The 6000-nt window shown below is 38.3% G+C and overlaps 2 long non-coding RNA genes across 2 annotated transcripts; one reads left to right on the top strand and one right to left on the bottom strand.

Moving 5' to 3' along the window:
• Positions 1-1141: 1141 nt before the first annotated feature.
• On the top strand, positions 1142-3734 carry LOC307022144. Its single transcript, XR_013803314.1, has 3 exons — positions 1142-1433; positions 1963-2042; positions 2595-3734. It is a non-coding gene; the product is annotated as an uncharacterized lncRNA (long non-coding RNA).
• LOC307022148 lies at positions 2920-4329 on the bottom strand. The gene is made up of 2 exons (XR_013803315.1): positions 3756-4329; positions 2920-3232 (listed from the first exon to the last, which is right to left on the bottom strand). It is a non-coding gene; the product is annotated as an uncharacterized lncRNA (long non-coding RNA).
• Positions 4330-6000: the final 1671 nt, after the last annotated feature.

Genomic DNA, 6000 nt, shown 5'->3' on the forward strand with positions numbered 1-6000 from the left:
GCGTTGAGTTTCCAATAATTGTGCCTCAGCTTGCTTCCCCAAAGGGGGCTTCAGGAAGTTTATCCAGGAGCCGTTATTAAAACCCTTTATCAGGTTGAAGTAGAAGCTAAATAAATATGGTAAAGATGTCACCTAAAACTGGATAAAAAGTTTATTTATGAGAGCTTTTGGCAGAAAACCACAACGCTGACAAGCTCAAAAAACAAAGGGATCGTGACACACTGAAATAGCCTGTTTACCTTGATTAAGATGAAGTTTTTAACGGATTAAACATAAGAATTGTAGTTTGTATAGATTTGAATGTGGAAATGTTACATAATATAGGCCCAAAATCTGAGTCTGAAGCATAATACATGTTTTTATGAAATGCATCTGGATTCATTTAATACTGAGCAATTGCAAGGACTCTTCTAGAAGTGACCTAGCATTTGTTTCTAGAATATAAATCACCCACTTAAAGCTATTTGTGCTGGAACAGCACACACAAACTGCAGACAGGAATGAAGACAGAGATGAATGCTTGGAGGAAGACGAAGAGTCGCTGGGGGAGAGTGATGGGGTTTTGGGAGTCTCACTTACCGATGTCATGCCTGCTGGGCCGCTGAGTTCACACTGAGAGGGAGACAGACCTCGGTGTGTAGCCCTCATTGCTCTCCTGAAATGAGAGGAAACACACTCTGATCTCTGCTAATACTGCTATGGTTATTACTCGTCATGTTTTTTGGCAGGCTGATTTCCAGAGGGGCTCTCTCCCTGCGACATGTTTTTCATACGTTTCCACTGTTGTTTTTGGAACATGTTCAGGGCAGGCAACTCTCTGAAAGTAATGGTCGCTCCAATGGATTTCAAAGTTTTTCTATATGCTCTACCCTGAAGCTGCTGCTGAGGGATAGTTCGGACTGTCTCAAGTGGGTTTGAACCAAGCGGCAAACTCTGTGGAAGAGCCGGGACGCCAATACGGAAGTGGCACACACTGCAGTTCATATATTGGCCGATAGGGACTGACTGCAGAAAGGAGCAATTTCCATAGAACCCCATGTTAAAATGCCCAAATTTACAGCAGAAAAAAACATGTTTCTACCCATGGATGCAATAAATATTATTAGGAATATAGTTAGATTCCACCTTCATGATTATGGATCTGTGAGTGAATTGTTTTCTAACATGACCCTTTTATTTATAATAGGTCTTAAAGTGTTTGCATAAATTAGGGCGTAGTCACATTGAGTGACGGCTCTGTGAAGTGGCTGCTGCTGTTAGCTTCTTGTCTCTCTGCTAGCTGCTCCGTGAAGCTACAGGCACTCTGCCTGTTCAGCTCATCCAGGGAACACAACTTGCCCCCGGCCGTGTTTGTTTGTTCTTCATACTTATATATCGGACTATTGTGACTCGCTCTGCGGTTGAAACAGACGGTGCATGAATGCGGTTTTGCGGTAAGGGAAATTCGAGTACTTATTTATGTGTTAATGATTTGAATCAACTACGTAATTAATGTTACGGCTTGGGTTAGCGTGTAAGCCAGTGGTAGCTACGTCGGTGCTAACGACGCTAATAGTAGCCTCCAAGTTAAAATCATAGACTATATTTATAAAGGTTAAAATGAAATAGACAAGTGTTAAGCGTTAAGTGGGATAATACTGTTGAACAAACGGCTTCTGTTTGAGGTTGATAAAATAAGGTCATCCTTGTAACTTAGAGAGATGATTATTATGTAGGTAGGAACTGTATGCATCGCTAAGGTTAATTTAAATTGGCTATGCTCAAGTATGTAGACAAGCTAATGTCGAAGTAGTGTATGTGAAATCAACCTCACAATAAGATGTGGTAACACAACTTCCAAAGTTACAGTAAAATAAAAAGGACCCTGACTCGGACAATACACAATCCAACATGTTCAAAAGAAGAGAATCAGTTATATTGTTTGTACACATGGTACTTTACATATATATCTGTTTGTTTAAGGTGTCCAGGTGATGCAGACAGGTTGGACCAGAGAGTGAGCGACAGAACTGGACTCCTCACAGCAGTGAACTTCAGCACAGGTACAAATACTATTTTTTTCATACTGTACAAAAAATCAAGAAAGTATTGACTTTAATACACTGATATACATTCCGTTAAACAATACTAGATCACCTACAAACCAGTGAAGTTGAGGGTTTTTTCTGTGCAAAAAGTTACATTTAGATGTTAACAAGCAATATGATTTTGTCAGCTTTCTAATTTAATGTATTAAAGGCAAAGATATTTAACACATAGTGAGAACTGCTACTATTTATCTCTCAATATTGTCTGTAAAAAACGTGGTAAAAGTTATTCTTTCAGTGAGACAACAGAGCAAGCTTCTACAGTTGCACTACGTTTTGATAACAGTTAAATATTATTTTGATAATAACATATATTTCAATGTTGATGAACTTCATAATTTTCATTCATAATCTGATTGTTTTTGTAGCTCACTGTTGAAATAAAAAAAAAACATTACAATTACAAAATAATTATATCTACAGCCCCTAAACACACAAACACACCGCTTTCATAAATAACACACTTGTTCTGCAATAATGTTTTATGTTTCCTGTAATTTTTGTTAGGAAAGGACATGCCCGAAAGACACAACATTTTCTCTTTCTCTGAGGGTCAAGAAGAACATCCAAGAGGAAAATTAAAAGCTGATGCTATGATATTTTAAGACCAGTACACTACTTTTATTGTAAAAACAGTCAGCTGATCAAATGCACCTAATTCCACATCGACACTCCATCAGCTGATTATTTCTATTTGCCTCGCTTTATGAGCTTCACATCACTTGTGCCTTGTACCGCAGAGTTTGCAACGTCACAAATAAATGGGGCCAATCTTCAGTCAGATGTGAATGTGTAATCTAACATTTTCAGTAAGAATAATGGACAAAAGGAGTGCAAATACAAATACAATTTATTGAAATGTGAACCAAAACTTAATCAAACATGTTTTAAATAAAAAGCACATACAGACAGAAGGTGTAAAACTATTAAAGTAAAAACATTTAGTCAAATAAAGTGACAGACTAGGCCTGTGCAGTTGGTATCAGCTTTGCCCAGCATGGGCTCCTCCATCAGGCCTGGACCTCCTCACAGAGGAAAGACCCTCAGTCCTCTCCAAACCAACAGATAGGACGTCCATCACACGGAGGTTTCTCCCTGAAGTCTCTGCAGCTTTCTGGACACCACGCTGTCTCAATCCGTCCACACTGAATATGAGAGGGGGAAAATGAAAATAACAAATGCTTTAGACAATAAGAAACATAAAGTTGACTGTTGAGTTGCTCAAATTTTTTAGATTGTCAATGCTATTACTGTATAACTAATATATCAGGTTAAGAAGCACATTCAAATAAAGATTGGTCTTTAAATACATGTTGTCTTTTGAATTGTTTGTCTAAAGTCAAGGATCTAGAACTGGTACTTAGTTTTAATGATACAGTCTGGTTATTATGCTGTTTGGAGGAGGCCTCACAGGTAAGAGCATTAACTAGCTACCATCACATGTACCTTAGCTTGACTTAAATGTATTAAACGTATAATTAAGTGATATCAAAATATAAATAACTAATGTCATGCAAACATATTAATATTTGCTTGATTCCAGTGTTGAATTGAGCACAATTGCATACAAACGTTAAGGGATTTTAAGATTCTGAAGTATTATGCTAAAAACTCAATAACTTTATAGTTATATTTATAGTTTTGCTGAATAGTTTCATGTCCGCTTACCTTAGAAACGTAAAATGCCACGGCAGTGTGCAGATGGGGAGCATGTTAGCTTAGCTTGGTAGCTTCAGCTAGCTCTGGAACTTTCAGCTCGGTCCTCCTGAGGACCCAGCCTCGCAGTCCTCCGTGGACTGCGAAATGAGACGGTCTACGGAGCATGTCCTTGTACGTCACCGGCAGTTACCCCTACATTTTGCCGCCCCCGTCACCTAGCAACCAGCTGCAGTCACAAGTGCCGGTAATAATTTCTGACACTAGGCAAAATATTTTCAAACTGTTTTCAAACTGTTTTCAAAACTGTTTTCAAAATTGTTTTCAAAACTGTTCAATATGGAGTCAGATCTAGCTGTACTTATTTTGGTGTTATATAATATGTTTAAATTATTTTCCCGAGGTCGCAACAGGCCCCCGTGAAGAGGGCTTCATTCTCCCCGCGCATCTGGATAAATTTCGCAGTCTGCTCCTTGCTCCCTATCAAAACAAAATTGTTGCAGTAAGATTTGTATAACAAAAGCAGTTAAATAAATAAATTAGCTTTATAATGAATCCCAACAATATGAAAACCAAACAGGGTTTAGAAATATTTTCACTTCATATTATTTTATGTATGTAATATAAAGAAGACATTTCCAATTGCCCGTATATTTAAATACACCAATTAAATAGGTTTACTTTTCTTTCATGTCATTTACTATTTGGGTGAGTACATTTAAAAATGAATCCAGCTGAAACCGTTGTAGCCGTTGATGGGACGTTACAAGCCATATATTTTTTTTAAAACTCATTCGTCACCGTCACCCGTTGCATCCTGGGATATGGTACACCGCGGAGTGTACATCAGATGTATCCTCTAAATCTGGGGAAAGAAGGCTGCATTTGCGGGCCGCATTCGGAGGAGTCTTGTCTTTTTTTTGAATTGGGACAGCCTTCGTTTGGCGGAAGTGACGTATGCGGTCTCCGAATGCATCCTCAGGAGGATGCGGCCGCTGAATTGGGACACAGCTATAAGTGGTTGTATGACATTGCATGTAACGGTGCAAAGTCTCAGAAAACGGAGCAGTGGCTGTGATGCTAGCTTTGCGGCTAGCGGTTCGTTTTTCCCTTTAAACTGTGGGTTTTCTCTGGAAGTTTTTCCTTGTACGGTGAGGGTCTAAGGATAGAGGGTGTCGTTTTTCTCATACTGATATTCTGAACAAACTGCTGTTGTATTAGCTGTAACATGTCTTTACTGTAGGGTATTTTTATTATTTGTACAGCACTTTGGCTCATCCAAAAATCGTTTATAAATGTGCTATAGAAATTACCGATATTCTGAACAAACTGCTGTTGTATTAGCTGTAAAATGTCTTTACTGTAGGGTATTTTTATTATTTGTACAGCACTTTGGCTCAACCAAAAATTGTTTATAAATGTGCTATAGAAATAACACTTGATTTGATTGATTTGATTTGAAAGGGTGTGCGCCAAGTCTGCCTTTGATGTTCTTCCATCCCATTTATCTCAACTCAAGTTAGTATTAAATGCAGACAACTCCAAAGTCATGATATTCTCAAATGGCAAAAAGTTAACTTATTTTCTCCCCAACATTTGCACTGTTCAAGGGACTGACATTGACATTGAAAGGGTCACAACATACACATATCTAGGTTTTATTATTGATCAGAACTTATCTTTCAAGTCACACACTGAAAATGTTGTTTTAAAATCAGGTTTCTCCTTTCAGACAAGGAAACATTTGATCTCTGCAATATGAAAATTATTAGTTGGTTACTGTTAGTAAAAAACAGTAAGGTTAATACTGGATGTTTGTTACACACACACACACACACACACACACACACACACACACACACACACACACACACACACACACACACACACACACACACACACACACACACACACACACACACGTATGCATAGAGAAGCTGTTTGATCCTGTTTTCCCTTGATCTTTACTCTTTGTAGTGTGTACACAAAACTATCCTAGAACATTATAAACATTTTAGATCTTCCACCTGCACGCCGGAGGAGAGACTAAACAGAGACATAACCTCAGTGTAGTAACAGTGTAGTGCAGAACTTCAATTATCTACCAACAAAATGGCCAAAAGATATTCTGCTCAGAGAGCCTTGGAGCTAATAATGGATGAGAGTGAGTGGAATGCATTAGAAGAACACGGTGAAGTGGAACAGGAAGACATTTCTGAAGATGAGGATAATGTGGAGGTAAACTCAGAATTTGACA

Source organism: Notothenia rossii, assembly GCF_949606895.1.
Source record: "Notothenia rossii genome assembly, chromosome: 1".
In the NCBI taxonomy this organism is placed as follows: Eukaryota; Metazoa; Chordata; class Actinopteri; order Perciformes; family Nototheniidae; genus Notothenia; species Notothenia rossii.